The sequence below is a fragment of the Echinops telfairi genome, unplaced genomic scaffold (genome assembly GCF_000313985.2).
Source record: "Echinops telfairi isolate 266 unplaced genomic scaffold, ASM31398v2 ScPeMD7_7407;HRSCAF=8445, whole genome shotgun sequence".
Taxonomy (NCBI): Eukaryota; Metazoa; Chordata; class Mammalia; order Afrosoricida; family Tenrecidae; genus Echinops; species Echinops telfairi.
The window spans coordinates 2,488,633-2,498,297 of record NW_022111307.1 but is presented as its reverse complement, the minus strand read 5'-3'; the positions used below and the strand labels follow the sequence as shown (position 1 = coordinate 2,498,297).

General features: G+C 40.0%; 1 protein-coding gene across 1 annotated transcript in view; it reads left to right on the top strand.

Annotated features, from left to right (window-relative positions):
* TPRG1 (tumor protein p63 regulated 1) overlaps positions 1 to 9,665 on the top strand; it is a 165,835-nt gene that overhangs the window by 26,439 nt on the left and 129,731 nt on the right. The gene's annotated exons all lie outside the window — the stretch shown is intronic.

The following is a 9,665-nucleotide window of genomic DNA, read 5'->3' as shown; positions in this document are numbered from 1 at the left end:
AGCTGTGTGGACCATAACAAACTTTGTATATCCTTGAGAAGAATGAGAATTCCAGAACACTTCTTCTGGACCAAAAAGTAGTTGTGCAAACAGAACAAGGGCATACTGCATAGTTTAAAATCAAGAAAGGTGTACATCAGTATTATATTCTCTGACCATATTTAATAATCTGTATGATGATCATATAATTTGAGAACCTAGACTGAATGCAGATAAACATCAGTATTGAAGGAAGGCTCATTAGCTAGCTGCAAAATGAAGGTAATAAAATCTTGCTAGCTGAAAGTGAGGGGGACTTGAAGAACTTACTGGTGAACATCAGGATGGTAGCCTTCAATGTATATTATTGCGAATAAATTCAAAACACCAAAAATATTCACACTGGAACAGTAGATAACATCATGATAAATGAAGAAAAGATTGACATTGTCAAGGATTTCATCTTGCTTGGATGCATAATCAATGCTCGTGGAAACAGCACACAAGAGGTCAATGTTGCATTGCATTGGGTGCATCTGCTGCACACGACCTTAAAAGAGTTGAAAAGCAAGGATGTTACTTTGAGGACTGAGATACACCTGACCCAAGCCATGGTATTTCCAATCACCTCATATGCCATGTGAAATTTGAACACTGGATAAGGAAGACTGAAGAAGCAGCGACATATTGAATTGTGGTACTGGTGAAGAACAGAGAAAGTGCCACGGACTGCCAAAGGAACCAACAGATCTGCTTTGGAGGAAATGCAACAAGGGTTTTCCTTAGAAGCAAAGATGGTGAGGCTTTGTCTCATGCACTTTGGATGTGTTCCCAGAAGAGAGCAGTCCTTGGGAAAGTATATCATGGTTTCTGACGTAGTGGGGCTGTGAGAGAGAGCAAGAGCTTTAACGAGATGAACTGACACAGTGGCTGTAACAATGGGCACAAACATAGGATGCTTGTCGAGATGGGCCAGGATCTGACCGTGTTTGGTTCTGTTGAACACGGTGTTGAAATTGACTTTATGCCCTCTAACAAGAATAACAGCCTTATGTGTCTTAATTAATACAGGTTAATAGGAATTGACACACTTCTGACGTTTTTACAGAATTCCCACTTCCCCCTAAATCTCTTTCTTCACTCCTGTCCAATTGTCTAATCTGTTTTTTAATATTCCATTCAGATGCCAGAGTCTCAGGGAACCATCCTTGGGATTCTCTGACTCACCGTGAAATAGAGTGCATTAGTCTCACCTTTTCGCTTGTCCTACCATACCTTCTAAGGATATATCCTTCCACTGAGACAATATCCTAACTTGCACAAAATTGAATGTGTTGAAAAATATCTATGTCTTATTAATTTCTGTATCTCACATCACCAGCAGAGTATGTGTCCCTTAATACTCAATGGCATGTTAGCTAGCTTATACTTAATGATTCATTGTATTTCTCATTAGTTGCATATTAAAGTACATACTCTAAATTGGTTTTAATGTATACGTTTAGGAAAGTATCTCTCTTACTAGCATACTCCTCACCTTTTTCACTGGATAATAATTCCCTTCTAATGTGGTTATCCAGGGAAGCAGAAACAACATTTTATATTCAGTTCTTGAAATAATCATCTCCCTTCCCCTTGCTTATTTGAGATGTCTGATAACAAGATTTTTCCCCAGTGTTTTATTTTATAGTAGCTTTTACTTCAAATATAAACAAATTTTTAAGCCCAATTTCCATTAACCTGGAAATATCGTATTCCTACTTATGGTGAGGTAAGAGTAGAATTGTGCCTCACAGGTTTTTCAATGGCTGTTTTTGTGAAAGCAGATCACCAGGCCTTTCTTCCAAGGGACCTAAATAACCTCAAGGTGTTAAGTTAGTAGTTAGCAGTAGATTGAATTAACCAATTGCTTTGGGGAGACATTGAATGCATAGGCACCTGAATTATCTCTTTATGTAAGCATGTAATAATTTATGTTCTGATTTGTATGAAATATGTTTTAATTTTTACAAGGATATTTTAAGAACTTGAAGCTTACAAGACCACCACAAATAGTTTTTGGCAGAATGTTTGGTGTTTGGGGGAAGGCAAGAGAAGAAAGAGTGGATTGGACATTCTTGGGAGAATGAACTTCTCAGAAACTTGAAAATTTTAGCCCTCAGAAGCAACCACTTTGTATTTCAACATAAAGGTCTAACTCAGTTTAAGAAAACCATTATAAGTATGTAAAAGAAATTCAACTCCACTGCAACAGCACTAAAAGAAGAGCAGCCTTTTAGGTATCTTACCATCTGAAAGCAAAGATACAGCTGAGCTTTTCAGTTACCTTCTACTTGCAAATATGCTTCTTGGGAAAGACTTCAGAACTCCATTAGCCTTAAGACGCTATCACTTACGTGACCATTTGTCCACAATCTGTCCCAGTTTATATTTCCTTTAAATGGGGATCTCAGGACGAGCAGGGCTTATGAAGCAAATTTCATGGATCTGAAATTATGAGGAGCCATCAAACAGCTCATGGAATGATGTAAATAAAAGATGATTGAGATTTTGACACTTTTTGAATCTCTCATATTTGTAAACAAAAAGAGGAGCTGATACCAAAGGTGAAAGTAGAAAGAAAATGTTTTGGAAATGATGATGGCAACATATGTACAAGTGTGCTTAATATAATTGAGTGATGGATTGTTATAAGATTTGTAAGAGCTCCCCAATAAAATGATTAATAAAGGAATAAAAAATATAGGACAGCAACATCTTAAAAAAAATGAATGGAGAAATATCTGTGTACATACACATACACTGGGTGTGTGAGGAGGTTTCCCCCCACAAAAAAAAAAACCAAAAAAATTTTCAAAGCTATGTCTTTAAATTTATTTTACAAAACAACCTATCACCTTCAAAGCACTCTCCATTACACTTAATAAATTGGTCAGATCTGCGATTCCATTTTTGAAACATTTTTCTAACTCATCTGTTTGGATGGCTGGCAGCACCTCCCTCTTTGTTTTTCTTCTCTTCGAAGTTGTCAAATTGCTGTCCCTTCGTGTCCCTCAGCATTCACGAAAACAAAAGGAAGTCAGATGAGTAAAGTGTGGGGGGCAAGAGAGGCATGCTGCTTTTAGCCAAAAACAGGTTCACTGAGCTGGCTGTGTGAGCAGGTGCCTTGTTGTGGTGGCAAAACCAATCCCATGTCTGCCATGAATCAGGCTTCTCTTGTCCCATGCTGTTACTCAATCTTTTTAGAATCTGTAAATAGAAAGCTTGATTAGCAGTCTGACCTAGTGGAACAAACTCCAAATGCACTATGACTTGACATTTTCATCCATTTAGATATTGATGGACATCCAGAAAAAGGTTTGTCATCAATTGACATTTCACCTTTTCTGAAATGAGAAAACCATTCGTACACTTGAGTGTTTCCCACAGTGCTGTCCTTGCAAGCTGTGTTCAACATCACAACAGTTTCTGTAGCATTTTTCCCGAGCAGGAAACAAAATTCCAGAGCTGCATGCTGGTCTCTTAAATCGGCTATCACAAAAAACGAGGTTTGAGAAAAACGACTTTTATGAAGATATGCACTGTGACCAGAGAGAACCTTCCTAGAAATGCTACTGGGTGCACTAACTCAGAATGAGATGCTTGATACTCCCCTAGCAGGTAAAATGTGTACTATGATAGCTCCGCTCTGCCCAGCAGTTATTTTGGGTGGTAGCCTCTCATATATACATATGTGTGTGTGTGTGTGTGTGTGTATTTCCCCCTCTGAGCTTGGAATTCTTGTATAAATTCAGATATTCTTAGGGATTCCTGTGTCCATAGATATCACTGAAAGTTAATGTCCATGATGTCTGCCTATTTCTGTCATAAAATTAATAGATACAGTATTCTATTGAAAAGAGTTTTATGTGGTTGATGGAGTTGGGGCCGGAACTTGTCTATATGGGGAAGCCCCTGCATTTCATAAGGATAAAATTACTGGAGCTCCTTCTCTTAGAACGAAAGGAAGAAAGGAACACGAGTGGTCCAGACTATCTCGCGCTTAGGACTGCATGTTGGTTTATCTGTTCTGTTTATGTCTACAGTTGTTGTGTTGTAATGCACAGAGAAAAAGAAACAAGCAGCAAAGAAATCCACTTCCAGTGCTCAAAAACTATTTTCTCATTCCACAAAAGTCCATTATTTCACTGATGAAGAGATGAAGTCTGACAAGGCTCTTGAGGCAAGGTTGTCAGGCAGAAAGCACAAGATTGCAAAAGTTCAAGGTGATAAAGTACTTGTATGGCAGAAATATTTGATATACTTAGTTGAAAACAGCGAAGTCTGAAAGTTAAGTCTACTCAGAGAGACCTTAGAAGAAAAACCTGATGTGATAGTTAAGGTTTTGTGTCATCTTGACTGGGCCAGGATTTTCAAAAGTTTGCAGTTAATAATTTACTAAACTCCCATGATGAGACTTCTTTGAGGGTGTTGACTGATTCTAATACAGTTAGATGCTATGGAAAAGCTTGCTTGCTTTTTGCTGGGTCTGGATCCAACATCTAGCTTATCAACCTCTGGTTCTTTGGACTTGAACATTGGTTTACTATATTTCTTACTGACCCTGGAGTTGACAGTGGCGTGGCCTCAGACCAGCCAACTGTAGATTAATTACCTCTGATTCCAGAAGCCTTTCATCTTGCTGCTGATCTTCTGTCTAACACCCCCTGCAACTTTACAGGTCAGGAGAATCCTCCACACTAACATCGGACCCATGAACTTAACCTTTTCCCACCTCTGTGGCTGTGAGCCATTTCTTTGGGATAAACGTCTCTGTGTTGCAGACGTTAGGTGCCGTTGAATAAGTTCTCTTTCCCATTGGCCTCTATACAGCAGGACAAAACACTGTTCCCTCCAGTGCCATCCTCGCAGTCCTTGCTGTGATCCAGCTATTGTTTAAAGCGCTGTGTTAGTCCATCTTATCAAGGTCTCCTTTCTCACTCCTTTCTTATGCTCAAACCAAAAGACAAAGAAAGAAAACCCCAAACCCATTGTCATGGAGTTGATGCCAACTCTTACCTACCATATAGAACAAGGTAGGACTGCCCCTGTGGATTTACAAGAGTAAAAAGCCTCATCTTTCCCCCAGTGTATGGCTGGTGGTTTCAAACTCCTGACCTTGAGGTTAGCAGTCCAATGTGTAACCACTACATCGTCTAGGCTCCTTTACACTACCAAAAATGATGTTCTTCGCCAGGAACTGGTTTCTTCTGAGAATATGTCCAAAGTAAGCAAGACAGAGTCTTACCATCATCACTTTTAGGGAGCATTCTGAGTGTATTTTTTACAAAACACATTTGTTTGTTCTTCTAGCAATCTACTTGACTTTCAATATTTGTCACCAAAACTATCATTCAGTACATTGATTCTTCTGCAGTCTTCCCATCATATGTATAGAAGGCATGACTTGGGTTAAGCACAACTTAGTCCTCGAACTGTTGCCCATGCTCTTCAACACTTTTAAGAGATCGTGTACAGATTTGACCAAGGTAACACATCGTTTGATTTCCTAACTGCTGTTTCCATGAGCATTGAAGTCCTTGCCAACTTCAATAGATTTCCCATTTATCATGATGCTATTGGTCCAGTTGTGAGGAATTTTGTTTTCTTTACATTGAGTTTCAATCCATACTGAGGGCTGTATTTGCAATGCTAGTGGCATAGTTTCTAGCGTTACGGTAACATGCAAGCCACCACAGTTTGACAAGCCCCTCTATAAATATACATATGCAAACTACAATGGTTTTGCTTCTCCAGAGAACCCAGCCTCAGACACTGGTGACCAACTTCCAAAAAATCCTATGGGGTCATGACAAATTCCATGGAGCACTGTTCTGGCATGTCCAAGGTCACGATGATCTGAGTCAACCCACAGTAAATACTCTATTGGCCCTCCTGCAATGTCCCCCTTGAGCCCTCTACGTTCAGAGCATAATATAATTCTCATATTCGGGAGAAAATGCTTAAAGTAATTCAGTTTTTGATCATACAGCACGTATCAAATTGTGTCTGCACTGCTGAGGGGCAATAAACGGACACAGTAGAGAATGAGTCCTGGGTAACTAGTGGATTGATTGTGCCATCTTTTCAGGTTTGTTGTTGTTGAAAATAATAACTCTACTTTTTGAGACACTACCATATGCCAAATATATGGAAGGAACTTCACATATAAACATTTCTTAATCTTCCAAATAATCTTGTCATGCCCCATTTACAGTACTTGCTGAGTCGAGTGCAGTGTCTGACGTGGCATAGAAACCATCTGCATTGAAGTTTCCTATAAGTGTTGAGATATTACATTCAAAAGTACTTTGTAGAAGGGGCAATAATACCCACACAGGCTTCTTTCTCATAGCATTTCTTTCTTTAGAAACTAAGAACATACAAGAAAATATCAAAGGAGCATTATCAGTGAAATTATTTTCTAAGAAATATCAACCAATGTGATTCAGGGGAGCTGCTAGGAGATGTTCTACATCAGTATCTCCCAAATTGGGTGATTATTTCCCAGGGCGGATGGGTGGGGGCACTTGAAAGATCGGGGAGAGGAATGCAAAAGTAGATGCCTACACTTTATCCCGGATGTGGGGCAAAGGTTTTTAATTGCCAGGGGGATGCTGAATTCCTTTTTTCTTTTGAAAATGGTGTGGCAGGCCAAATCAGTTTGGGAAGCTATGTTCTAAATTAATAAAGATGTATTTTAAATAAAACCAGGCCCTTTGAAGGAGGACTCAGGGAGATTTCTCAGAGAGGGCAAGAGGGAATTGGAGAGGAACAATCAAAAATCTTAGCTAGATCCTGATATAGCTGAAACCCCACCAAAAATTTGAAACCAAATCCGCTCCCATTGAGTCAATTCTGGCTAATAGTGACCATAAACTGGCTTCCCCGGACTATAATTCTTTACGGGAGCTGGCATCTTCCTCTCTTTCCTCCTAGACAAGCTCCCTCACTTTCTTCCCTCAAGTGAATTCTGATGCACAAAGACTATACAGCAAAACTGCTCCCGTGGGTTTCTGAAGCTATAACACTTTCCAGATCAGCAGCCCAATAAGTATCCCATATTCCACCAGGGCATCTGAAATTAGGACCCAGGTCACCACCTCAGCTCACTCAAGAGATTAATCTGCCTCTGTGGGAGTAGTCAGGCCCCCACAACTAATCACTGGTTCGTTAGCACAATTGTATGGTTAAGATAAATAAAGATTATAGTAATGTCATAGAGAAACGGGAGAGATGGGAGAGAGAAAGTAAACTAAAGAAGTCAGCCACATTTCAGGGTAGCATGCTTACCTCAGCTTCTCTTGGTGGTACACGTGGAGGTCAGGGACGAGACGGCAGGAGAGCGCTCTCATGTGAGGTTTTATTTCTAACTAAAGCCTATATATCTTTGGGTGCGTGCAAGCCCTCTGACTACAGATAACCATGTACGTCATGAGACGGGGTTGTAACATAGGCAATACAAGCAATAGGAGGGGGATGACCTAGGGGTGTACACGCAATTGGAAAGGGAGGGAATAGGAGTACATATGTGGCTAGATGGATGGACCCTAGACCCAAAATAGTAGCCTAAACTTAGTCATCCTTGAGTGGGCCCGGGCTTGTCTTCGGGCACTCCTTCAAGGGAGCAATATCAGAAGGGAGTGGGCCCTACTTAGTGTGAGTCAGACTATACAGTCTGGTTGCTCTAGATGGCTGGTACCCTTAAGGAGAATGACCTCTGACCTGCTTTCAATGACCTAGTGCATAGTAATTCACCATGTGTAGCAAGCAGCGTCTTGGGTTTGGTATATATTTTGGGGGAGACGACTTGGGAGAAATCTTTCTGCTTCCCACTTGCTCCTACGGCTATAACGATACAATGGCACTTACCTCAATCTCTCATTCTCTTTCTTGGCCTTTCTGAGAAGGAGTGCTTCATGAAATTGTTATGTATCCTTTTAGAAGTAACCTACTAAGCTAGCACCAAGAAGCCATCTTGACATTCTATATGTCTTCAAACGTGTGCTATGATGATAATAAAGTGACTCTTCAGCAGAATGTCCTTGAGATGTCTTTCTCCCAAGTGGTTTAGGAGGCAGGAAAAGACGGCACGGTTCCCTCCACACTTTAGTGTGAAATAGTGGTGGCAAATTGTGGTGCTTCTGTCCTGGCGTGGCGATGGAGTACATACTGCTCTTCAGTGGAAAATGTTTACAAGGCGTTGCATCGTCTCCTTTCCTTTCCCTTCTTCCCACTTTCCGTTGGTTTCTATTGCAGAACTTTTGTGTAATGAAGACATGAAATCCAATTAACGTTCTCTGTCAAGCATACAGACAGTAAAATGCGAATGGGATCGAATAGTTAACCTTGTGTCAGAGAAAACCTCCTGAATCCGGAATCAGAGGACTGAGCTTGTATTCTTTATCTGCCTGGAGAGCTGGATGAGGCTGGGTAGGTTCTACTCCTCTTTTTCCTTTAGTGAATTTGTCGTAATATGTTCTTTCGTCCATCAGAAAATCAGTGTTCATGGAAGATGCACAATCACTGTAATTTTTGGTATATATCATTCTAGCTTTTCTCCATACATCTCCATTAAGCACTGTGTGATATTAATAACATTTATTGAGAACATAAAATGTACCAAGCTTCATGATAAGTGCTTACCATGCATTTGTCATTGTATTAGTATAATACATATAATTTTGATGATCTCCTCTAAATAGCGCTTCTCTCAATTATTTCCTTCAATTATATGAAATAAGCATTTTTTTTCCTGATTACTATGTAGTTTTTGTGAAGCTACTCTATCATTTACTGATTATTGGACAATTACTTTACAAATGATAAATAGCTACACACATTTAAGGGCTCATTAGTACATGTTTGAAATTGAAGCACAGAATAAAGGCACTGTAGGACTTCCTGGCTGGAAAGAGAAATGAAGGTATATGAAGTATCCCATACATGTATTTTATTAAAAGCAAAAGTTTTATTTTTCCAGTACCTTGTAGTTAAAATATGATCTTCTTCCTTTAATTTACTTTTCATAATTATAGTCTGAAGTAGGAAGCATTAGATCCATTTTATAGACAAGGGACTTGCACTCAGAAAAGGGTAATGGAGATAGGACTCTGACTGCATGCTGCCTTGATTTCTGCTAAAATAGTCCCTGGACGACTATGTAAAGGTGCCGCTATAGCTTTAGTCAGTAGTCTCCTTATGATCAAGGACAGCTGTGGTGTATTTGGTGTCCCTTGTAGGACCCCCAGTGATTACTCTGGCAAAAACATGTTGTATAAAATCTGATTTCTGTTTCCTGGATGTTGGGGTAAGTGGAAGTGTGCATGGTGCCTCTGAATAATTTAGAAAGATTTCCCAGGAGAAAGAGCTAACCTGGATACTTAAATAAGAAGAGAGGCTGCTTAGAAGACCGGGGGATGTGAGGACCTGGGACCAAGGATTCTTTTCCAGCAACAGGGTCCCTGTTGAAGACCACTGATCCCTGGGGCTGAGTTGCATGTGAACACTTTCATACATGCTATCCCATTTGATCCTCAAAGAGACCTATAAAAGACAGCAGGGAGTGATGAGAAACACAACCTTCCTCTAGTTCCTAAAGTTTTCCTCCCCGCTCCCACTACCATGACTCGAATTCTATCTTGCAA